We start from the raw sequence: 26,958 nt of genomic DNA, 5'->3' as shown, positions 1-26,958 counted from the left end.
TTGATCTGTCCTTTCACTTCACTTGTAAGGTAGACAAATATTAAGTTTTGGCCAAAGTAAATTTTTACTTAGATTGGCTTTGTCAACTAATACTTTAATCATTTTCCCTGGATTGAGTGGGATTCCTGGTTGCAACTTCCTTTAGTTAGATTCTCCAAGTTTTTTGGAACAATATAGACAAGTAAAAATTGTAAAAATATGTTAGTGGCCAGGGAAAAGATACTGTTTGCTTGGCAAACTCTTTAATGACAAGCTTCTTGCTTCCAGTTTTAGGGATGTACAACTTTCACCTGTGCACCAGATGTGTCAAGAATCATAGAAAACATCTCTTTTTTTTTTTTGAGACGGAGTTTCACTCTTGTTACCCAGGCTGGAGTGCAATGGCGCAATCTCGGCTCACCGCAACCTCCGCATCCTGGGTTCAGGCAATTCTCCTGCCTCAGCCTCCTGAGTAGCTGTCATTACAGGCACGCACCACCATGCCCAGCTAATTTTTTGAATTTTTTGTAGAGACGGGGTTTCACCATGTTGACCAGGATGGTCTCGATCTCTTGACCTCGTGATCCACCCGCCTCGGCCTCCCAAAGTACTGGGATTACAGGCATGAGCCACCACGCCCGGCCTGAAAACATCTCTTTTTTATAACTTTTGGACTGGGGGAGATAAAATTTCAGGCATTGATGCTTACAGCAAGTACTGATATTTATGCTGTTTATGAAATAGATTTCTCTAACTCATGACTTATCTTAAAGATAAATGGGGAGAAAGGAAAAGTCAACAACAGAGGGAAAAAATGAGTATACTGTCTTTTGAAAAATTCACTGACTTACTATGCATTCATAGGTAAATCATTTTGCTTCTATGGCTCTGTATTTTAATTCATAAATGAAGATAAGATTAAATTAAATAGCAAAAATGGAACCACTCTGAAGACTTCAAAATGTAAAAATAAGGACATGTTTATGCTTTATTTAAATGTGACCCAACAAAATTTAATTGATCATCTAATCCATACCAAAGAATATCCTAGCTTTTAAGATCTAATACATTCTTTATGCCTTGAGGATATCACATCATATATACAAGCTGCTATGGGTTATAAAACAAGTCTAGGCTAAAGACCAACTTCTGGCATTACAATATCTGAGCTCCAATGACTCCAGTGAAACTGATAAAAATTGTGTTTTTAAAGGCCTCTTGAAAATTGTACTAAAGGCAGACAGCAAATGAAGAAACATCTGTCCACAGAAATCTCAAAAAATTCAGTAATAAAGGTGAGTCTATGGTTCTTGAACAAAGAAAATCCCATCTCTCTCCCTACCCAGCACAGCGGGGTAGAGCTTCCATTCCAGACTTCTGGAGCCAAAAATCAGGGCTTCTACCATTCCCATTCTCCATCTAGAGGGATTTCTTCTCAGGATCTGCCTCCAAGTACCTATTGCTGAGGCTAAGATCTGGGTAAATATGGTCAAGAAAAGCAGTTCCCTTTCTCTGCTCAATCCCCAGTCATGGAACATAGTCTATCTGTTTAGAATACTGAGATCCTTATAGCCCTTGCCCCAGCACTTAAAGTGATAATTATTCTACATTTGGAGAGCTGAAGTAAGTAACCTCAAGCTGTAGCTCTCCCTCCCTGCATCAAGTTCTGGGTTGCTGAAACAGGAATGTCACTCAAAGAGAATCTTGCCCATGTCCCAGCTCTCAGCTCTACGGCCTTAACTCAGAGATTTTGCCTGGTAGGAGAAGCAGGCCACAAAATGATGACTCTAAGTACTTTGCAAAGGAGCTGACTTTATTTTCAACAAAGCATGAAGAAGCTAAAGTCAAAGGGCAATCTCAAGAACAGGGAAGATTGCAGTGAGGGAATATTCAGAAGAGTTTTATGATCTGATAAAGATACAGCCTAGTTTGTAGGCCCACTAGTTTGTAGGAGAGGACTGGGCAATCTGACAAATTGAAGGAATGCTCCTGAGGTCAAAAAAAAAAAAAAATCACACAAATCATTAAAAAGAGCCAAATGAAAATTATGGAGCAGAAAACTGTAATAACTGAAATAAAACATTTATTAGAATTAACATTAGATTTGAACTGGAGGAAGAAAGTTAGTGAAATTAAAAATAGATTGGTAGAAGTTAGGCAAGATGAAGAACAGACAAAAAAGAATGAGGACAAATAAATAGATACTCAGAGAAATGTGGAATACCATTTAGTGCACCAATATACATATAATGGGAGTATCAGAATAAAGGAGAGGAAGGAGAAAAACATATTTAAAGATATAATGGCTGAAACTTCTTGCATTTATTGACAAACAGTAGTTACAATGAACTTCAACTAGGGAAAGCACAAAGATACTCACAGACACATCACATAAAAGTGCTAAAAGTAGGTCAGGCATGGTGGCTCACACCTGTAATCCCAGCACTTTGGGAAGGCGCAGCAGTGGATCACCTGAGGTCTGGAGTTCGAGACCAGCCTGGCCGACATGATGAAACCCCATCTCTACTAAAAAATACAAAAAAAAAAAAAAAAATTAGATAGGCATGGTGGCCGGGGCCTATAATCCAGCTACTGGGGAGGCTGAGGCAGGAGAATTGCTTGAACCTGGGGGCAGAGGTTGCAGTGAGCCGAGATTGTGCCATTGCCCTCTAGCCTGGGTGACAGAGTGAGACTTTGTCTCAAAAAAAAAAAAATGTTAAAAGTGAAAGATGATGGTAAATCTTCCAAGCGACAATAGAGAAATGATGTGCTATTTTTAAAAAATAAGGTAAAATGAAGACTTTACCAGATAAACAGAAGGTGAAGAAATCTGTTTCTAGCAAACTCACCTGGTAAGTAATACTAAAAGAAATTCTTCAGGGTAAAAGCAGTTGACACCAGATTGCAATGTGGAGTCGCATAAACAAACAAGGAGTACCAATAAAAGTAATTATGCAAGTATGAAAGACACTACAAATGTATATTTTTCCTTTCTTCTTTTGATGGATTTCAAGAGGAATTGTAAAAACTTTTTATGTACATTTTAATAGATAATGTACTATTTATAATATATGTGTAATGTATTTGCTGATAATAGTACAAGGAGGTAGGGGGAGTAAAGCTGTAATAGGTTAACAAAATGACGACATATGGTAGTATAATAATTATAGAAATGTATTTTGGGGTTTGTAACATTAATAGATATAATACATAGAATAAAACCACAAAAAAGTAGAAAATAAAATAAAGCCATATATCACTGGAATTAGGCTAGTTTAAATCTAAGGCTCATTTTGATCAGTTAAGATGCATATAGTAAATTCTAGAGTAACCACTACAAATCAAGTCAAAAAAATAGTGAAAAAATTATTTAAAAAATATATATGCAACGTTAGAAGATATTCACTTAAAGCCATACAGAGGAACTGAGAATCAAAAAAGACAACAGAACATATAGAAAACAAAAGTAAAATGTAAGATGTAAATTCAAATACATAAATAAAAACATTAAGTGTTGGTGAATTGATTCAATCAAAGGCAGAGATTGTCAGAATGGAATTTTTTTTTTAGATACGGGGTTTTACCATGTTAGCCAGGATGGTCCTGATCTCCTGACCTGGTGATCCACCCACCTTGGCCTCCCAAAGTGCTTGGAGGAATTTTTTTTTTTAAGAAAATACTCTCCATGTGTATGTTTAGGGAAGAAGATATACTTTAGATTCAAAGACAAATAGACTACAAGTAAAATGATAGAAATGACATATATTGCAAACAGGAACTGTAGAAAAGCTGGAGTAGGTATAAAAACTTAGACAAAAGAGACAAAATCAGAACATGTTACTAGAGATAAAGAAGGGCATTTTATAATGATAAAGGGGGAGATTTCATAACTCTAAGCATACATTGACAAATGCTTAGCTAGATTGACTAAGACAAAAAGAGAGGACTCAAATTGCAAGATTGAGAAATGAAAGAGGGGACATTATTACAGACCCTACAGAAATAAAAAGAATTAAAACAAATACTGTAAACAATTATATGCAAACAAATTAGATAATTCAGATGAAATGGACATATTCCTAAAATGATACAAAGTACCTAAACTGACTCAGGAAGAAATAAACAATCTGAATAAACCTGTAACAAATTAAAATATTAATTTAATATTCAAAATCTACCCACTAAGAAAAAGCCAAGGTTCATATTGGTTCACTGATGAATTCTATCAAACATTCAGAAAAGAACTAATAGAAATTCTTTACAAACTCTTACAATAAATGTACTGAGAGAGAATACTTCCCAATTTATTTCATGAAGCCTGTTTTACCTTGATACAAAAAACAGAAAACAAAATCACAAGGAAGAGAGCCTGATGATAGATTATCTTTATCCTGGATTCAGCCCCAGAGTCATAATATTAGTAGGAACTAAATTCAAAAATAAAAATATGCATGGAAATTATTTACCTGAATTTTTGTCCTTATTGGTTAAATATAATTGCTTTTAATCTTAAAAGAAGGGATAAATATTTCATTACTTTTTGACCTTCAAGTTCTTTTAAAACTTGCTGTGTGTTTTAACAAGTCTTTCATAAACGATTCCCCCATATTCTTAGGCAAAGGAAGAAAAAAATTAAATTACCAAGGATTGAATATTTCTAATCTTTTGAAAGATTACAGTCCTTGCCCCTCTTTCATGCTAAAAATCTGAGTCAGATATCCACTCTAAATGATCTGTGCTAGTATAGTGGTCCTCTGCCTTGGATAACTGGAAACCTTAGATAATCTTCTCATTAAATTAGGATTATAGTAATAGTTTGTCACACTCTGTTTTCTATGTCCTTTGAGTTGACAGTCTTTACCCACAGGGCAGTGGCGTACTTGAAGTTCCTAAGCCTATACAACAGGGAAAGCTGCCAGGCTTATGGTCACTAGTTGAGAGGTACAACCATTTACCCATTTTTCAATCCCACTTTTCGATCACTTAGCAATGAATTTATTTCTTCAACAAACTTATGTGAAGGTTTGTTTTCTATAGGACAGACACTATAACGGATGCTGATAATACAAAAGCAAATAATACAGAGCCCCTATCCTTGGCACTCACAATCTAATAGCCAAACGCAAAGAGGAGATGGGGGTGGAGGGAATGTACAACAATATGCCATATATACTTTAGAATACATGATGGTGAAGTCAATAAAGATTTCAGAAAGGAAGAGATACTGATCTGAATTTTAAGAGTGAAGATATGTTCTTCCAGCAGACAAAGGTGGAGTGCACATACTTTTACGAGAAGGTGCAGACTCTTTCATTGAAATAATCATCTTGTACCCACAGCAAAATAGCATGTCCAAATGATATATCCTTCCCCACAGAGTTAAGCAAATCATTGTCAATACATTAAATCCTGACTTCCACATTTACAAAGCTCACAGAAAATCATTTAACCTCTTTCTTTGGAGATATGATAAGTGTTTAACCTCTTTAACAGGAGATCTTTTTCTGCTTATGAACCCCACAGCATTCTCCAGAGTTGGGAACGAGTCTCTTGAGCCTTCCCAGTGGTGATGGTGGAATAGTGGCAAGCATGGCTGCTTTCCTGAGCCTTACCTTTCTCTAGGGCACTGTCTAGCCTAGGTGAAGCAGGAAAGTGGCCCATCTCCACTGCATACTTACCAAGAACATGCCAACTCAATCTGGCCGACTCAACATGGGCAAACACATTTTGGAACACTCAAACACAAACATCCCCTGCCTGGGATGTTCCTAACTTCAGAACAGAATTCCCAACAAGTTTAAAGTTAAGCCAGTCAAAAAAGTGTCTGCAAATTCTTCTTTGAACAGAAAGCAGACTCCTGGGCACTGTTATATTTAACTGTGGAGTCACCGTGTAGTCCATGTATCAACCACCTGGCATGTTAAATAAGCAACATCTTCCATTGGTGTACCCTCTTACTATGCATGAATATATATAACATGCATTATTTCATTGGATAACTCTAGGCTAAAGAGGTCAAGTGTTCTCTGGAGTGACCGAGGAGGGACTAGAACTCTATAACATGATCAATGTCACTCAGGTAGTAATGGAGTCAGAGCCAGAGCAGAACTTTCTGGGTCCTGAGTTTATAATGTAGAATCTACTTTTTGTATTGATTATGGTTTTATTCTTCTCACATGACAAAAAGTTTAGAGGGACAATTCAGCATTGTTGTAGTAACTCAGTAAGACTGGCAAGAACTGCAGTTTTTTTTTCTGTCTGCTCCATCCTCACCTTGTAGGCCTTTGTGCTTGTGTTTGCCATCTCCTGATCGCCAAAGAACTGCTTAAATTTCAGGCTTCGAGTTTACTCCCTGGGAAGGAAAAAGGTGGAAGGGCCTGTCTTTTTTTTTTTTTTTTTTTTTTTTTTTTTTTTTTTTTTTTAACAAATAAAAGCTTTCCTTAAGTCCCAGGGGACTCCTGTTGACATCTATTTGGACATTATTATGTTACCTGGTCATCTCTAGGTGTGAGGGACAGTAGAAAAAGGGGTTTTGCTTTTGAACTTGTAAAGTAGAAAAAAGTAAGGGAAGAGAGGGTATTGAATTGCTCCTGGGTAAGGTCCCAAATACCGTGTCTAGCACTAGCTGAATTAGGTTGGCTTTTAAAATATATCTTAATTTTCATTAGGTACAAATTATTATTACATAGAATTATTGGAGGTAGCGAGGAGGAGGTTGGAATGTCAGAATATTTTGAATTGAAAAACACAGTCTTGTCCCTTCTTGTTCTAACCTAAATGCTTTTGCAGGGAGATTACTCAAATCTAGGATTTTTCACATCTGCCATTAATACATCCATTTTGTACTTTGTACCTTTTTTCACACGTTTGTTTGTTATTCTCTTTTCTTTTTTTCCTTCAATTTTTAATACAAATTTTAAACATACACAAAATAGAGGCGATAATATAAAGAACCCCTATGTACCTCTCAGCAGTGACCACCTGCAACAATGATCCTTTTGCCAGTCTCGCTTTGGCTATCCCCTCCTTTTATTCCTCCTGAATATTTTAAGAAAGCTCATTTCATTTCTGGCACACCAGAATGAATTATGTCTATATGTATGCCTCTAATTTATTCTTCAAACAGAAGAACCTATAAGGTTTTAACATTATTTCAAAAAAATAATCAATGGAAAATTATTGTTTGGAAATTCTATATCTTCTCTTTCCATATTTTGGCCTCTCGTTGCAAAAGATCAACAGGGGGGAAAAAAGAAGAGAAATAAATGTTAAAATGAGAAGCTGAATTTTTAAAGAACTGGGATGTTAAGCAGAGCTTCAGCAACCCCCTATGGGAGTACCTCTCCACTACACAGAACAGAATTTATCCTCCACCTAACATTTAGGTCACAGTTAATCTGCCATTTAAACTATCCTTGACAATTAATACATGGAACAATTAGTATTCTGTTTAAATATATATTCTTTAAGTTTTTTTTAAAGAAATTATAAATTTTAAACCATGTTCTAGAAAGTAGCTAATGGGAACTGCCACAATACCCTACAGGAGAAGCTGTTTAAAATAGCAGCTTCTTCTCTCTCAGAGATATTGATTACTCTGACCCTCTGCCATCTTTTTCTTGAAGACAAATAATCCAAAATGTTAACAACTATTCCCAATTAAGTATGTATTTTTTCATTCACATACAGTGTTATTCACCTGTTCAGCCATTCTTTTATAAATTCGCTCATTCATTAAACATTACACAGGTCCCATATGCATGCTGCCACTAGAATCTTTAAGGATGAAAACCCTAGTAAGGAACCATAACTGTCTCTGTGTTTTCATAAAGCTAGGCGAACTCACACCCTAAAAGCTTTACGTGGGAATCAGGTAAAAATTGGTTATAATCTAATATTTGGAGAGTAGAAATGCCAATATCAAAAGTGTTTTACAAAAAAAAAAAAAAAAAAAAAAAAAAAAAAAAAGGCATAGTGGCAGGATCATGGGGTGGGAAATTGGCCTGGCTGGAAGAATCGCTATATGTGTATTTTTATCATCCATGTGTTGGATGAAGCGGAGAGCTGCCAGATAGCTTCTTTTCGACAGCTTGGAGTTACTGTTGGGAACAGATCCATGTATGGAAGCGAAAGCCGAAAGGCACAGATAAGCTGAGATCCAGCTATGCAAACCATGTTTAGAGACACTTAAAGGACAAGCATCCCAGGTCCTTTCTTTCTGGTAAATTTAGAGAAGCCAGCATACCGGGATCTTTTTTCACATCCAGCCCATGCGGACTGAGCAGCCAAGGCTTGACAGAGGTAGGTGCCGGGCTTTTGTGATGGAACTTATATAAAGGATCGTTTGCAAATATTTCCTCCAGAGCCCTTGATGTCCTTTAAGGGAAGGTGCCAGATAATATTTCGAAAAGAAAAACAACAGAAAAAAAAATAAGTTGGGGCTAGTGACTAAGAGGTATTTAACAACTCTGCCTCCACAAAACGGGAAGCTTTGCTACGGAAGAAAAGTGACAGCACCGATTTGCTGCCAAATAAAATCCCTCTGTCCTAGGTCACTTACCATTTGGAATTTTGTGGATACAAGTCTTCCTCGATATTGCCAGCGCCTTTAGGAATGAGCCACAGCTTCCACGGGGTTCTGGGACTCTGTGTATTTTAGGCTAGGGGAGGTGGGATTTGTCTTTTTCCTTGCTTGTTCTCAAGCCAGCAAAAACTCGCATGTGTGACTAGTTCTTCCTTAGACATAGGAAGAGCTGCTTGTAAACGACGTTATTATTTTTGGCAGCTGAAGTCATTTTTGCAGTACTTCTCCGCAGATCGGAGGTTGATTACATCCTGTTCAGATTCTTGGGTTGTTTTCACAAACATGGGGTCTTACGCAAGTTGAAGTTGCTGAAACTAGCTGCGAGCCCTGGGCTTTTCTCAGCGCCTTTAAAATTTCTTCTTTCTTTTTTTGCTACTGACTGAAAACTTTGGAACTTGAGAGGAAATGTTTTCAAGTATTATTATTGTTTTCAAGTATTATTATTGTCATCAGTGATGTTTTGGGAGTAGACTGCGGCAGAATATAAAAAACTCTGTGTCTCAGGAATCCAAGGTAAAAGTATGAATATGAAGAGAGTAACACCACCAGTATGTACATGACTGCCCTGTATTTTCTAGAATACAGATGAATCCAGCCAAATCATATCAATTGCACTTTGAAATGCTACTCCAGCTAATTACCAAATTGCGGTTATTAAATTAAAGCATATCTGTTAAAATTGTTAGCAAAGTCTGTGAACTCCTGCCAAACACAAACGTCCAGGGAAAAATTATAGGTCATATCTATAAAATATGCATGTTTTGCCAAGATTGAATTTTAAAAAATTATACAAAATAATGGAATTTAAACTCAAGATTTATTTTGCTGAGAATAATGTGTCTGTAACTCAACTAAGATTTGGACCAATTCTTTACCTAGCTAAGTTTTCAATCTGGAGTATGAGTGGGAAAAAGAAAAGAGTAAAATGAAGAAATATGGAATGTGATATTCCTTCTCTGATGAGAGATGTGACATGGCAAATTATTAAAAAGCAAGTATAAGAAAATAAAAATAGTTTGTAATACTGATCAAGGAGATGTTCTCTGGATAAATTAGGTGTCTGGGAAAGGCAATTCATTTAACAGATACAGATGAAATGACTAGTTTTGTGGTGGTTTCTTTCAAGCTGTGAATGTCCCATAACACTAAAAAGGTGGCAGAGAAAGAGGAAATGTGTTTTTATTTCAATAATGCACTATAATTATTAAAATAATTATAATACTAAAAGATTGTTTTCATCAAATTATTCTTTTATATGTCGATTTACAGTGACAGCACATTAAAGTAACACATTTGTAGATTTCGAGAATAGGCTATTTTGCTTTACTTAAAAAATACTAATGTTCTGTATTTGTGAGAGAGAGAGAAAAAGAGAGAGAGAATAAACTCTGCCTTTTTTAAACTAACAGAGACAAGCTGTCATAACTTTTGCTAAAGTGGAACAGGCCTGCAAAAAGATGGTTTTAAAATACTTAATTAAACGCTACATACCAGCCGGCTTCTCAAAAGGAAAAGCATAGCAGTAGTCTTTGCAATTTTCACTATGTAAAAGGTTCACATAAATGATGCCACTAGTGTTTGTGAACAGATGCAATGCATATATGACATCAGCCACTGTGTTCTCGTTTGCCTACTGCCAAGTACATTTCAAGTGTGCACTCCTCATGAGAAATGTCTGCTCCCGTTTTTTCTTTTGCAAACTAATTCAAAAAGCATAACATAAGTAATAGAGAATGACTTTCTGCTATTTTTTTGTATATACTATGTGAAGATTTATGGAAGAAAATTCATGACAGTCAAGCTACTTGTCCTTTTGACTCATGGCTTCTTAAGCATTTAGTGATGACTATACATGCAGAAAATCTTAAAGAGGTCGTATTTTGAGAGGAAAATTGAAGGTGTTGGCAGTCTTAGGTAAGAAAAATGGCTTTTAACGACTGTGTTAGAGTCAGCTGAGGTATGAAGCAAATTCATGGAGGCCAAGTATGATGAAAAAATTCGGAATTGTTCCAAATAGCCTAAAGCACAGGTTAGAGGCTTCTGTCTACAGGACGGGACCCGTCTGGATAGCTGTGGGCCTGCTCTATGGTGTGACAATGACAGGAAAAGCAAGCACTTTTTAGAGGATTTGATGAGGAACAGCATTTCTGGATGTTGGAAGAGAATTTTTATGAAAGTAAGAGTAGGGATTTATTCTTCCAGAAGCCTGGAAAATTTTGACCCATAGAAAAGGTCATTTTGTTTCAAGGTAAAATATGCCATTGGCTATTTTTTACAAAAAAAAAAAAATGTCAAAATCCCCTTACTCAGATGTCTACAAACTGTGAGACATCGACTGGTCCCTGACAGAATAGTAAAAAGATTTTAAGAATGTTAAAAATGACACAGAAGTCCCCAGACTAGGCAAAGGTGCTGGTAAGGAATTTGAAGGCCAGAAAGGCTATAGGATGTCTCTAAGTTCAGTCATTGGAAGGTGAAGGTCCCCTGGGGTCCAGTTTACCTGGTATTCTGATCAGACATGATCTGCTCATGAAGAACTTCTTTCAATTTTTTATCTTAACATTACATGACATTTTCAAGTCTTGTGGCAAGATATTGGAAGAAAATTGTATGCTGGAACATTTTTGATGGTAGTTTTAAGGTTTGTGAAGTAATAAAAGGGAAACAAATTCAAGAGGCATTTAGCGCTGTTGAGGAGAAAAGGGCCTTTCTTATCCCATTGATTTCTTTCCCTGATATGACTCATGGTTATCAACTCTGACTGCACATGAAAATCACTTAGGGTAGGTGATGCCCACATTGTACCCGTGAGGAATTAAATATGTTACTGGGGTCCAGACAAGGGTAATTTAAGTCCATTCCATGACATTCTAATGTGCAACCAAGATTAAAAAGTATTTCATTTATGCAATTAAAAAAGGTGGTAACCAGTCTAATTTATTTGAAAAGAGGAGTCAACAAAACCACAGCTGAAGACTAGAAAAAGAAAAAATGTACTTTTATCCAGAAGGATAATTTCCTTGGAGGTTTTATTGATATAATCTTTGCTAACAGAGAATTCCTATTTTAAAAGTTTCAGCATATTTAAAAAGAAGTTTTCTCTGTAATAAAGGATTGATTTGTATCTACTTGATATCTACCATACTCTTTAGCCTGGATCCTGTGTGAATGCTACCCACAATTACTGAAGGCTATAAAATTTGTATATGTGACATTATAGTTCTTAACTACAGATACAGACATCTTGAAAGGGCATGTTAATTTTGGAGAGCAACAATTTTCTAAAAAATGGACAAATTTATTCTAAAAAAGGAAAATCATGCTATCTTTGACTTTTACCTTTCTAGGAAGTACCAAGAACTTACTAAACTTTAAAAAATGAAATCATACCTTAATAGAAGTGATGAGGACCAGGAAATGTCTTAAATCAATTTCTGAACCCGGCATGTTTTAGGTAAATGAGAAAGAAGACTCCACTGAATATTTACCCTATTCTGAGCAATGTATTAGATGCCAATTAATAATAATATATAATAATTATAACTCTAGTTCCTTTATCTGCCCAGCAGCTTGCCTTCTGAGAGACAAAGTGCAATTATATATGTTTCTAAGAATTATTGCCAGTTGCAAACTGCTGTTGAATTTCATGCAAAGAGACACAATGCTAACAAACTATTTTTAAATCTTTACTATTTTTATTGCTTCACTTATATAGATAAAATACATTCTCTGAAGTAAAAAGTCTTTTGGATGTTGCAGTTAAAATCTTGAATTCCAGATTCAGACAAATCCATGTTCAAATCCCAACTTTGCTACATTCTGCCATGCTGGACAAGTCACCTAAAAACTGTGTTGATATGTATACAGCTTTTACTGTTTTCCAAGCATACTTCTAAGCAAGTTACAGGTAATAATTTATTAATTCTGACAAGTAACCCTATGGGATAGTCACCCATTTTACAAATGGAAACACTGACACACAGAGAAGTTTAATAATATGCCCAAGGTTACACAGCTAGTAAAAAAAGGAAGTAGGATTTGAAGCCTGTGTTTAACCTCTGTGCTACACTGTTCCATAGTCATTTCCTTGGCTTTAAAAAATGAAAACAAATAATAAAATTAATGTGTGAAAGATATACAGTATAGTTATGGCAAGAAATGAGTAAAATATTATTATTATTATTTTCAGATTGCTGTCCACGTAGTTTAATAAATAATCATTTGAAAAAGCTTTTCTTTTTCATTTGAAAAAGAGTTTTTCAAATGATTTTTGAAAATCATTTGAAAAAGATTTTCAAAAATCATTTGAAAATGCCAACTCTGTAAAAATAACACTGAACACTCTTTACAAACTAAGGCTTCCAAAGTGTTGAGTAGACATTTTTCAAATAGCAAAGTTAAATTACTGTTTTGTGTATTCCATCCTTGTAGTCTCTCGGCCTATCATGTTAATCACGTTTCAATCAATGTATGTTGAAATGTTAAACACCCTTTCCTTCACTCTTCAACATTATGTAAGCAAAGATGATTGGAAAATGTGATAAAAATCATTTAAATGCAAGTTAGCATTATATTGAGTGACCTATCTCCCATACATGTTAAATTTCATTTAATTTTCAATTCATTAATCTAAAATAAAGAATAAGAAATGCACTTGACAATTAACTTACATTTACTTATGAGCATACAACTTTTGGAAATTCAACATACAATTTGTACCAGTTTTGTGAGTTGTACGTTTAGCTTTGTAAAAGTTATAAAGAAATAATTTTACAGATAAAGTGTAGGGAAATTGGTCAGTTGTACTTTTGTAAAAGGGAATGAAATGAAAGCTTGCCTCTATTTTCCTCACTTTCTATTAGACATGTGCAGAGGAATAGAAGTCACATCCACCTTCTAACACTGTTTTCACTCTACATACATTTAAGAACACTTATTATATCATTTTTTCCAGAGACGATTTTGTTATCATTAATATTTAAATATTATTTTGCTTAAAAAGATAAATATCCACTGCCATACTACAGGCAGGGGAAAGGAAAAACAACTTATAAGATGAGAGATTTAAACACAAAATGGAATTCCTTCAAGTCCCATAATCTATAGACCCTGATAGATTATATTTTTTTAAATTATCAACAATGATATCAACAATAAACTATACTAATTTATAAAATTTTACCTTCCTGGCCGGGCGCGGTGGCTCACGCCTGTAATCCCAGCACTTTGGGAGGCCGAGGCGGGTGGATCACGAGGTCAAGAGATCGAGACCATCCTGGTCAACACGGTGAAACCCCATCTCTACTAAAAATACAAAAAATTAGCTGGGCATGGTGGCGTGTGCCTGTAATCCCAGCTACTCAGGAGGCTGAGGCAGGAGAATTGCCTGAACCCAGGAGGCGGAGGTTGCGGTGAGCCGAGATCACGCCATTGCACTCCAGCCTGGGTAACAAGAGCGAAACTCCGTTCCAAAAAAAAAATTTAATTTTATCTGTTTTTCAAAGGAAGATACAATAAATACTCATTAAATAGGTTGAGAAACAGACCTCCAAACGTTCGCCAAGGTTGTAACCTTCTTAATCACAATTTCAAAATGTAGTCTGAAAAAGAACTGTTCTTTCATATTTTTGGTGAAGTAAAGCTTTCCATGGTCAAAAAACAATGGATCTATGAAATATTGCATAAAATATATCTCCATCTCAGTTATCAGAGGGCACACTAACACACGATTAGCTCTGAGAAATTCTGCAGAAGGTAATATGAGCACAACCTTGCTATCCTCAATGATGGTTTAGAATCCAGACAAAGAGTAGCTGATTCCGTCCGTGTGTTCTCCAATCTCTCAGTACTGAAATAAGGCTAACTCAAGATTAGCCATTTCTCTAAAACAATTAATTTGACATGGACCTATGGTTTTAACATTAGGACCAGTGATTTAATGGGTCTACATGTGAAAAGGGTAGAATGCCTAACTTACAGAATGCCTATTTAAGCTCCATTGACATCGTTAACACCCGATACTCCAAATGTGTTTGTGTAGTGATTCTGCAAGTATAGAAAAGTCTTTTGAATATTGTTATTGTTGTTGGAGGTGATAATAGCACAAATAAACTGCTCTCCTTTGACTTAGATTCACCCTACTATAGAAGATGTGTGTGTGCATTTGTAGGTGTGTATGTATGCACACGTTTATTGTGTTTTCAGAGCACCTAGAATTGAGTTCTATGAGCATTTCACATCAATGTGATTTTTTTTCACTTTTTTCTGTTTTTGTAATTAAAAAAAAAAAAACTTTGAGGGCACATAGTAGCATATATAATTATGGGGTACATGAGATGTTTTGATACAGGCATGCAATGTGAAATAAGCACATTATGGGGAATGGGATATCTGTCCCCTCAAAAATTTATTGTTTGAGTTATAAGCAATCCAATTAAACTCTTTAAATTATTTTAAAATGCACAATTAACTTGTTATTGACTACAGACACCCTGTTGTGCTACCAAATAGTAGACCTTATTTATTCTTTCTAACTATTTTTGTACCCATTAGCCTTTCCCACATCCCCCCCACTACCCTTCCCCCACTCTGGTAACCATCCTTCTATTCTCTTTGTCCATGAGTTCAATTCTTTCGATGTTTAGAAACATCAAAACTGAATAGTACACAATTGTGTATGTGTACCACATTTTCATTATCCATTCATCTGTTGATGGATGCTTAGGGTGCTTCCAAATCTTAGGTATTATAAACGTCACAACAAACATAGGAGTACAGATATCACTTCCGTATATTAATTTCCTTTTTTTGCAATGTATATACCCAGCAGTGGAATTGCTGGATCATATGTAACTCAAATCTTAGTTTTTTGAGGAACCTCCAAACTATTCTCCATAGTGGTTGTACTAATTTACATTCCCACTAACAGCATACAAGCATTCCCTTTTTACCACCAGCATTTGTGATTGCCTGTCTGTTGTATGTAAGCCATTTTACCTGGGGTGAGAGATCTCATTGTAGTTTTCGTTTTCATTTCTCTGATGAGCAGTGGTGTTGAGCACGTTTTTATATGCCTGTTTACCACTTATATGTCTTCTTTTGAGAAATGTCTATTCAAATATGCTGCACATTTAAAAAAAATCAGATTATTAGAATTAATCTCATAGAGTTGTTTGAGCTCCTTATATATTCTAGTTATTAATCCCTTGTCAATAGGCAATTTGCCAATATTTTCTCCCATTTTGTGGATTTCTTTAATTTGTTGATTGTATTATTTGCTGTACAGAAGCTTTTTAAATTGATGTGATTCCATTTGCCAATTAATGCTTTGGTTGCTGGTGCTTGTGGGGTGCTGCTCAAGAAATCTTCACTTAGATCAATGTGCTGAAGATTTTCTTCAATGTTTTCTTGTAGTAGTTTCATGGTTTGAGGTCTTAGATTTAAGTCTCTAATCCATTTTGATTTGATCTTTGTATATAGCAAGAGTCAGGAGTTCCGTTTCATTCTTATGCATATGGATATTCAGTTTTCCTAGGGCTATTTACTGAACAGACTGTCTTTTTTCCAGTGTATGTTCTTGGCAACTTTGTCAAAAATGAGTTCGCTGTAGGTGTGTGGATTTGTTTCTGGGTTCTCTGTTCTGTTCCATTAGTCCATGTGTCTGGTTTTATGCCAGTATTCTGCTGTTTTATTTACTCTAGCTCTGCAGTATAATTTGAAGTCAGATAATGTGATTCTTCCAGTTTTGCTCTTTCGCTTAGGGTACCTTCGGCTATTCTGGGTCTTGTAGTTCCACATACATTTTAGGACTGTTTTTCTGTTTATCTGTGAAGAATGTTATCAGTATTTTTATAGGAATTACATTGACTCTATAGATTGGGTAGTACACATATTTTAACAATATTGATTCTTTCAATTCATGAATATGAACTATTTTCCATCTTTTTGTTACTCTCTTCGATTTCTTTTATCAATGTTTTATAGTTTTCATTATAGTAATATTTTTACTTCTTTGGCTAAGTTAATTCCTAGGCATTTAATTTTATGCATGGCTAATGTAAATGGGATTATTTTATATTTCTTTTTTATATTGATGACTGTTGGCATATGGATATGCTAGTGAATTTTGTGTGTTGATTTTGTATCTTGCAACTTTACTGCATTTGTTTATCAGTTTAATATCTTTTCTGTGGAATCTTTTAGTTTTTCCAAATACCAGATTGTATCATCTGCAAACAAGGGCAATTTGATTCCTTCCTTTCCAATTTGGTTGCCCTTTATAGCTTTCTCTTGTTTGATTGCTCTAGATAAGTCTTCCAGCACTACATTGATTAAAAAGTACACCAATGTAATTGTGTGACTATTTCACTATATATCAATCTCATTGAGTAGCTGGAGCCGTGGTTCTAAAGAACTTAGAGTACACTAAAACAGACCGTTGCAAAGCATTTTGGTGAGAACTGTGAGATAGAGTTAATGGCACAGACTAGAGATGCGGGTTGAGAGAGCACACAGGCAAAGTCTAGAGAAAAAGGAAAATCAAGACAACTTACGGATAGGCAACTAGAAATAGTTTATTATTAAAAAGGTACTTTGTTGTTGTTTTTATTGAGGTATATTACACCTACAGAAATGTGATTGTGCAGCTCAAGGAATTTTCATAAATGGAATTGACCCATACACCCATCAAATAGATGAAGAAACAGAATCATCCTCAGCACTTCAGAAGGCCTCCTTATTCCACTTTCCAGACCATTTTCCTCTTAAAAATGACCGCTAGCCTAATCTCTATCAGGGTTTTGCTATTGCCTGAGCTTTTAGGTATGAGACAGGAATAAGACTGAAGAGGTGATGGTGAGAATCCTGTACACTGCTAATAAGTTGGAACTTTGTTGTGAAATCAGTGGCTGGAGAGTAGGAGGTAAGGGTTCTAACCAGGAATGCGATCAGATCTGTGACCTCTTCCTTATATTGCATATTCACTGCTATTTCCCGACCCAAAGTATATAATTAATGTTTGATGAATAATTAAGTGAATAAATGAGTATTCTTTACTTACTCCAAATAATGTGTTTATTATTCAAAAATCACATGAAAGCATTTGAATGCTCTAATAAATCTTCACAACTACGCTAAATAAAAAATATTTTTAAAATGCAATTATTTTCTTTTTGTAAGAACCAATGAGATAAAGTATATGTTTAGTTCTTATCACCTAATAATTACCTAATAAATATTAGTTATTAGTCACTCAACAAGCATTTATTATACATCTACTATATTTCAAGCACTATAGTTTGGTGTTTAAAATAATGACTAAGACACAGTCCTTACCCTCAAAGGATTTACTAATGAAATTTGAGAATCTAAAGAAGAGAAAATAGCAGAGGTTGAAAACTAGACATAGTCCATAAACCTGGGAGGGAAGATGTAAATCAGGCTAAGTGGTTGTGCTTTCTTCAGGGGGTTAGATGAATGCCATGATGAAAGAGGAGCTAAATAGGGAAAAGAAACCATGTGGCAATGAGTAAAAATTTTTCTAAAGAAAGTTTTATAATGAATGTAAGTTCAACAATGTTAGATCCATTTCTAGGATTGTATTCACTTTTTTTGCTTTTCTATATACATTTGTTGGCCTAGAAAGGACCATATCAATTGGTGGATTGATATGCATGCTGGGCAAAGGGAGATTTAAATTACTCTGAGAATGATATTAAGATGTCTAGAGATAGTGAAAACAATCTTTGATGCTTCATGGTGAGATGTTGATTTAGTGTGAAGAGTAAAGCAGAGTGGAAAGATAGAAGGAAAAGTTCCTTTGACACTTTGATTCCCTGGTTATAAAATAATCTGAAACCTGGGCCACTCTTTGCATCTTAAAGGGCATGGCATATTCTTATTGTAAAGCTTTTGTCAGGTCCCACCTGAGTGGTAGATAAGATGAGGCCTGGGATTGAGATCCCTACTAGGTGCGTGAGGGGCAACTCCCAAAAGGACAAGATGAAGCACAAACCAAAATAGATGTCCATCCACACACTGAAGTACATGAATGAAACATTTGTCTTCCTTAGTATATTTCCCTATCTGACCAGGAGGTTGTACTGGGTAATTTATAGAAAGCTCTCTGCTTCTAAGTTACTGATTTAGTTACAGATCCACTTTTCAACGTGAAGGTAGATTGCATCCATATTCATCAAAAGAAGCATACGGGTCAAAGGAGAGTGGTTGTGAATCAAAATATGTAGAAATAAGGGAGATAAATGAAACTTGTCAATAGTATTTAAAATATCAGTAGTCTAAAGTGAGCAAATATGTGCAATGATTTCTTAACTATTTTGCTAACTTACATGAAGAAGTGAAAATAGGAAAGTGTTATACAAAGAGTACATACATACATCTTAATGAAGATTCCAGAGTATTAATGTCACTGGAGTTAGAGATCTAACTCAAGCAATACAGAGACCAAATACAAAGTAACAAAGGATAAGGAGATAGAGAAGTGTAGAGAAAAGAAAGCATGTTTAGATAAGGCAGTCACAGGAAATAAAATTTGAGCAGAAAACTAAATGAAGTAAGGAAACAAGCCATGTGAATAACTGGGGAGATTTCCAGACAGAGAAAAATGCAGCAAAGGAAAGGCCTTGAAGTAGGAACATACTTGATATGTTTTAAAGACAGTAAGCAGCCCAGTGAGAACAGGTAAGAGAGTTTTTAAGACATTACATCAGAGACATAGCCAGCAGCTAATTCACCTAATGAATTAGCTGCTGGCTATGAGAGCCATAGATTTGGCTGAGGGTCCTAGAAAGCACTGGAGGATTATGAGCTGATAAATAAATGATCTAATTTATATTTGTAAAACTTCTTCCTGGCTGCGGTAGGCAGGATAGACTCTAGAGAGGCAAAAGCAAAACAAAATAAAAAAAGTCAGATGATAATAAATGCCTTACCTACCTTATATAGGTTCAATGTCTACATAATTGATTATCAGAACAAAGACATTTTTGAGAGTGGAAAGAGGGAGCTATTAATAATAAAACTGTATCAACATCAGTGAACTGAGAATGTCCCAAGAAAATGGAAACATATGTTTGCCCTTAATTAAAAGGTTCTTTTCAAGCATAAATGATTACTTAGTTCAAATAAAGGCTGCAAAAATTAATAGTTCCAGTTTTTCACCAAATACCAGATTTATAAGACATTAAGGGGCCCCAGAATAAAAATAATGATGAATGAATAAACTAGCAACTACTGGGTTAAACTCAGATAAATTTATTCTGGAAGAATTTATTCCAGAGGAATTCTTGGGGCTTTTAATACGTTAATTTGTATTGGGAACATTGAAGCCACTGGTTTTAGTAATGCAGTGTTTCTCAAGGTCATTTGTTCATGGATTTCATTGCTTTAAGAAACGAGTTAATATCTCGTGACTCCAGCCTTCTGTGGAACTCGATATGAGACAGGTATGGTCCATAGATAGAGTGGAAAGGGTGATGAACACGATTCAAAGATCTGACCCAGAAATTTTAGTTAGATTGCTGGGTAGATAACTCAGAAGTATGAGGTACTCCAACTCCTGTTTTGTTTTTTTTTTAAATAGTTGACCAACAAAGATTGTATATATTTAAGGTGTACAACCTGATGATTTGATACACGTGTACACAAACTGCAGTCTAGAAATGACACACTAATATAGCTGCTAGCAAAATCCCAAGGTTGTTCTAATCTCAAGATAGAAAGAAGCCTTTTCCCACTTTCCATAAAACATCTGATATTTGCTTTGTGCTTGTGGCTCCATGGATTTCGGTTTATGCCTGGGACTATTTTAAATAAAGGTTTTTTGTTTCACTGTCCTCCTTCAGCAAGGACTTGGGTTGAGAGTCAAAGACTGTAATCCAGAAAAACAGATTCTGACTCAGTCGTTGACACAGAAACCAGAAACATGTATGGAAAATCAAAGTATGAATGCTAGAAGTTGAGCTTGGCAATGACAGGAGTACCTGAGCTGGTCCAATAGCCAACCAGAAGATTGTCCTAGGTCCTGGGATGAACGCTGTTGCCTGCACCGGACTCCTCCCATAAACTCTGATGAGGATTGTGTAGGCAGACAGCCTCCAGGATACTTGAGAACTGTCACCCGTTCACAGATCCTGGCTTACAAATGACTGATAAATTTTTAAAAGCTGCTTGAAGAATATCTCTCAAATTCTCTTGTTCTACTTAGTGTTTCCTTGGGGAACAACTGTCCTTTTGCTCCTGGTAACAATGGGAGCCAGCACAAAAGCAATTCCTATGTACCAGACACTTTTCTCAGTGCTTTTACATATATTAACTCACTAAAGCCGAACAACAGCCTTATGAGCTGGATCCTATTATCATCCCCATTTTTAGATGAGGAAAATGAGACAGAGAGAGGCTAAAGAAATCTGTCCAAGGTCACACAGCTAACCGACAGTGGAGCTGGAAAATTCTGACTCCAAAGTCAATGTTATCATCGACTCCACTGTGGACAAATGCAGCACAGAGATGAACTGAGAAAGGTATCTTCTTTTTGTGCAGTCCTTACGATTATGTATAGCATGATTCTTCTTCCATCTGACACCCTTTGAAGTCTCTGCAGATCAACACTTATTCATGTTTCTCTCAAATTTTCTCTGTGGCTCCAGTTTCTTTAGTCTATCCTCTTATCACGTAAGTGGATTCTGGCTTATATTAGTGCCTGAAGATTTTTCTTCAAATGTGCTCTTGTTTCGATTTTATTATTTAGTTTGTGTGTTGAGTGAGTTGACAGCCACGATTCAGCCAAGAAATACTTTTTAGGTAATTTTGAGAGCTCAGGTACAGGATCTTCAGATCCACCTCTATTAAACTTTCTCTATTACAATTTTTACGGATTGTAAGTGTCATCCAGACTGTTTTCAATCTACAACTTTGATATCTATTGCAAATGTAGTGAAAATGACTTTTATATCTTCATCCAATAGTTTGACAAAGTATTTGGATAAAACCAAGGACAGGGTCTTGCCGCATATCACTCAGTCACTATTCATCTAGAATTGGCAATCTTTGAGCACAGTTGTTAGTAAGGATTACACTAAATTGAATTATTGTTCCGTGCATATTTCTCCATTTGGCCTTAAGTAATTTTATGTAGTTATGTTAAAAATTCCAGTGAAGGTCAGAAACCAACAGTATGTATCTCTCTGACAGGTTTTAGATCCCTAAAACTTATGAAGTTAGAATGACTTGAATTTGAACATTGAAACTATACTTGCAATCTTCTGGTTCCTATTCCAATGTCAAGAGTCCCTTAAAGACTACTGATGGGTTCAATGCCCGTTTTTAAAAGGTTTCATACATTGGCATATAATTTCCTTTTGTAAAATGTCTGAACAAATTTAGAGCATACAGGTACTTTTTTACCATCATTTTTATCTGTTACTTTAGTTTCACTTTATTAATGTTTGCTGTTCACTCTCCAACCCATATATGCAACTGTCTATTCAAACCATTTCTGTAGAGCCTAAAGACTAAAATTTAACATGTTGAGATTCAAACTGATCATCTTTACTATCCATCTGACTGATCTTTCTGTTTTATCTAACTCTTTGACCAACTGTAAACGAAAAATCAGCTTAGATCCCCTTCTTTTACTTAAGTGTCCAAAGCACATCATATCAGTCCCCAAATCTGAGAGTTCATACCTCCTGAATGTCTCTCATATCCATTACCATCTGCCCTTATATTACATAAATTACAATAGGATGCTAAGAGATGCCCTGTCTCCACCCTGGCCACACCCTGCTATTCTCCACATTGTTGTTAAAGCGATTTGCTAAAACACATTTTTTGTCAAGCAACCCACATGTAAAAACCTTTCAATAAATCCCTATAACCCTCAGGATAAAATTCAAATTCATTAGCTTTATATCAAAGACCCTTGAAATTGTAGTCCTGCTGGTTATTGTCAGTTGCCAGTAGCCCTGTTTGTCTCTCACTGTCGTCCCATAAGCACTCTTTTTCCCAGTTATATCAAACTACTTATGATTCACTGAACTAGTCAGAGTGGCTCAGATCTCCATTTCTGACATGTTGAATATCTTCTTTCTTGAGTGCTTTTTTTTTCCTCCTTTTTCACTTAACAAACACTCAATAGCACTTTAAAGAACAATTCTTTCTGTGAGGCGCCACTCTCCATTACCCAATACTGATTTACAGTCTCCCTTTCTGCTCCCGCTGCCCGCTGTGGGTTTCTCTGTAATGGTACTTAGTATCATCAACATGTATTTTTCTATCTCTTCATTAGACTCTAAGTTCCTTGAGGGTGTATATCAATCTTACTCATCTTGATATACTCAGGACTTGAGACAGTGTCTGACATAGAGTGGATGTGCTTGATAAATGTTTATTGAATAACAAAGTTAATAAGTCAAAGTAATTCTCATTGGATGAGAAACTAGAAGAAAATGGATGCTTAGAAGTTAATTTTTTCTTTTATATTTTATAGGCCACAAGCAGGAGGTCTTTCTCTTCTTTATTTAACTCCATATTGTTAAACTAATTTTAATAATCCTATTTTTTCTTTACATTCTAAAGTCCACCTGACTAAATTCTAAACAGATTTTTAAACATTACTCATGCACATCTTGAAGGATATGTAGGCTGTGGCTGACTAACTACAAAATATGCAGTCTATTTATTGTAAGACTATCTGAACTCATCAATCTCAAAAGCTGTCAATTTTATCACACCCAAAATGAGGAGACATTCACAGAACAGAAAGTAATTGGAATCTTTCTCTTTTAATTGAATATCCTGTTTGTAATGATTTCATCTTCTAATATGCACAAATATCCTTAGAATAACTTTTTAAAAGTCAAGCTCTGGTTTATATGGTAATCAAGGGCAAAATGCACACATGGTGCACTGAGAAGCTTGAATTTGCATTTTTAGCAACATTATTCAGATCTGATCCAACTGTTTGAAATGCTTGCCATACAGCTGTATTATCTTTTCATATAGTTCTGAAATCCTTTTGAATAATACTTTACAAATGAATTTTAATCAGATAACATCAGGCACTGCTTGATTCTCCCACCAGTTTGGATCTGGAAACCTGTCCCAGTTTTCCAGTGTGCATGAGCAGACATGCCAAGTAAATCTAGCCAAGTAACCTATTTATTTAGAGCAGTATGAGCATCCCAGAGGTACCAGAGTCCTATGCTCAGATGGCATCTAAAGTTTGATTTGGGCTTTGTATTCTTATATTTAATGAGTGGGCACCACATAACTGCTGAAAACAGTTTTCCCAAGAACACTTCAAGTGTAGCCCCTGAATGAGGCTGTTTTATTTATCTAAATAGATTAGACAAGTAGATGATAGATAGATGGATAGATAGATGACTTTTTGTCACCAGAAAGTTACATAATTTCTGGCATCTAATATTGAATCATTGATAGTTCTTTATGACAAAGCCTAATCTTATCAATAAAGAAGATAATTCTTTAAATGGGGATCAATTTCATTGCCTGGAGACTACAAGGAGAACTACTGTACTCAAAATCCTGAGTCCTGGCTACAAGTTCCAATCCTGTCACAAGACATATAAATTCAGTCACTGATCTTCTCCATATCTCTGTTTTCCTATGGAATGAGGAGTTTTGGTTTTATAACCGCTGGAATGCTTCTTATTATAAAGTTCACTATTGACAGTTGTGCAAGATGATAGATTGTTAGACTTTGTAACAAGGTTCTCATTGTTCATGTTGACTTTTAACTCACCAACAGATACATCTGTGACTTGCTCCTATGCACATTTTTTTCTCTGGTATTTCTTATCAATTTTACTTAAATTATCCTAGTTATTCTCATCTGATTAAAACATAAGGAGGCATAATTGGAGAAGAAAAGAACACTCTGAGTTTGTCCTGAACTTGGATCCCTTGCTTTCCTCCTACATTTTTAATATGGATACGCTTTCCTCATAAAACACTTTTGCTTTCAGGCATAGAAAGATTAGTAAGAACAATAATTAGCATGACTCCATTTGTTGACCTACTACATTGTAAGCGGAATAGCCAGAATTTAAATGTGTCTCCCTGACACTAAAATCTACTCATTCTCTGTCTTGTGACTCAGATAATCATCATTCATAATAATTTTTGTTATCATGGGCATAAGAAATCATGCATCAACTGAGATATCTTTTAAAATTTATTTACCTGTAAGGCTTATGTTGAAAGTACAAAGTTGGCAAACCTTGTACGGAAGCTCACCTCCCCACAGTATGATTTTTTGGGTTCCAAACCTCACCTCCCAGTAGCATAATTTCTTACTTTAATTTTAGCTTCAGTTTCTTCATTTGTAAATGTGCTACAATAATAACAATATCACTGGGTTTAGGGGTAAAGGGGCAAACAAGAGAGTAGGTGAGAAAGGACATAAACAAGACACGTGACAAAGTGTTGTCCCTCAGTTCCTTAGAAATATAACTAAGATCATCCAACAGGTAGGAGCACTTGCTTCAAATGCCAGCTCTGCCAATGGCCAATACAAATTACATCCATTAATAAATGATGTAAATATTTCTGAACATCAGCAAAAGAAAAAATGGAACAAAGTAATCTCTAGATTCCATTTGGTTTTAAATCTTTATCGTTTATCTAATTTCAAAAGGAATCTCTTGTGTTTGTGTTTTCTCTTTAGAAGCCAGAGTTTATTTTTAATGGTTCCACTAATAAGGGGTTTTCTTAAAAGCTATTGGATGGAGGACAAACGTTGTCCAGGTAGCTAAAAGAAATTACAAGTGTGAAAGGGGAGTCACGACACAGAGGTGGGACAACCAGACCCGTCAGGCTTTTATTAGTAGTAGTATTAAAATTTAGGCCAAATGATTATATATTTTATTGTGGTGATTGCAGAGGCCTATAAAGGGGAGAAAGCACACACTTTCAGGTACATCAGGAAAAAAAAAGTTTCTCCAAGCTATATTAATGTTTGAAGACGGAAATGGTGTCAAGTATAGAAGAATGAAAGAAGAAAAGGAAGAAAGGAAGGAGGGAGGGAAGGAAGGAAGGAAGGAAGGAATGTTGGTGAGAGAACATGAAAGAGGAAGGAGGAAAACCCATTACAAAGACGGAACATAGCTACTAACTGGTTGTCCATAGATACAGATGGTGGTGCACGCCTGTAGTCCCAGCTACTCGGGAGGCTGAGGCAGGAGACTTGTTTAAACCTGGGAGGCAGAGTTTTCAGTGAGTCAAAATCACACCACTGCACTCCAGTCTGGGCAACAGAGCAAGATTCTGTCTCGGAAAAAAAAAAAAAAATATATATATATAAAATATAAAAAATATAATATTTTAAAATTGTATATATGTGTGAGGAAAGATTGCCAGACTAGTCTTGGTTTCCCAAGTTTTGTGATCTTTGTAAATTTATTTACATTTTCAGAACCTAAGCTTCTTTGACTATAAAATAAGAGCTTGAATTAGATGACTTCTTAAAGCTTTCACCACTGTTAAATTTTAGGTGTAGGAAACAAGTAATGTTTTGAAATATTGTCCTTTTTATATAGAGAGAGAGCCACTGTAGTGTTGGTTTTAACATTCTTATGTTAAAGGAATGTAAATTCCATAGAAGGTACAGTGAATGGCAGGGTTTTTGAGATTTTAGAAAATATTGCTTGCCAATTCTTCATTATTCCTGTTTTATTCCGTATCTAAGTACAATGCATATGTTTCTCTATAATATAATCAGCATCTTTTCCCATATGTTCCAACTGGATTTCAGTCATTATAAAACTTTACTGTACTTTATAATTATTGCTTCTTTTAACTAGTGTTATTAATATCTTGTGTTCAATATATTTATCAAGCTGACATTAAAAGTCTTTCATTTTGAGTTTTATTCTTGGACCAACCCTGATTATCCAAATAGATAGCTGTGAATCCACTACCTACTCTTACCCATCCCCACAAATCATCTAAAAACATTATTATGTTATCAACTTTGCATCTTCAGCATATATATATATATATATATATATATAATATTTTAAATGTATATACGATTCATTTATTATCTAAAGGACGCTCACTTTTGTTTCCTCAAAAGTTACTGAAATACTGGGTTCTAATCAGTCTTGAATAAGTTAATATATTTACACTTATACAAGGAAATATAGTTTATGCATTCCATACATTAGTGGAATATTTCAAAAGACAATTAGAGCATATGAAATTAGGTCTAAATGATCTGAAAACTTTACAACAAAATTATCCTGTGCTTATTTAGTTTTGAAATACTAAAGTGTCTGTTTAAAATCCACATCAAAAATCAAAAGTTAAAACAGTAACAAGAGACTTATTTTGCCATGCCTTTTAATGAACCAGAT

The 26,958-nt window shown here is 35.3% G+C and overlaps 1 protein-coding gene and 1 long non-coding RNA gene across 14 annotated transcripts in view; one reads left to right on the top strand and one right to left on the bottom strand.

Annotated features, from left to right (window-relative positions):
- Window positions 1-1,572: 1,572 nt before the first annotated feature.
- LOC116524288 lies at window positions 1,573-9,543 on the bottom strand. Its single transcript, XR_004257256.1, has 3 exons — window positions 8,540-9,543; window positions 6,253-6,331; window positions 1,573-1,583 (listed from the first exon to the last, which is right to left on the bottom strand). It is a non-coding gene; the product is annotated as an uncharacterized LOC116524288 (long non-coding RNA).
- The window catches only part of SLC8A1 (solute carrier family 8 member A1), a 382,674-nt gene continuing 363,847 nt past the window's right edge, over window positions 8,132-26,958 (top strand). For 4 of the 13 annotated variants that reach the window (XM_032239507.1, XM_032239505.1, XM_032239510.1 and 1 more), the window contains exon 1: window positions 8,134-8,280. The gene's annotated coding sequence lies outside the window, so the exon portion shown is untranslated. Of the gene's footprint in view, window positions 8,281-26,958 lie in introns of all 13 variants that reach the window. The other 9 variants (XM_032239511.1, XM_032239504.1, XM_032239502.1 and 6 more) reach the window with 3 other exon arrangements.

This window comes from Sapajus apella, unplaced genomic scaffold (assembly GCF_009761245.1).
Source record: "Sapajus apella isolate SASKATOON/1434 unplaced genomic scaffold, GSC_monkey_1.0 scaffold44, whole genome shotgun sequence".
NCBI lineage: Eukaryota > Metazoa > Chordata > Mammalia > Primates > Cebidae > Sapajus > Sapajus apella.
The sequence above is the reverse complement of the archived record's forward strand: the minus strand, read 5'-3'. Positions and strand labels throughout refer to the sequence as shown.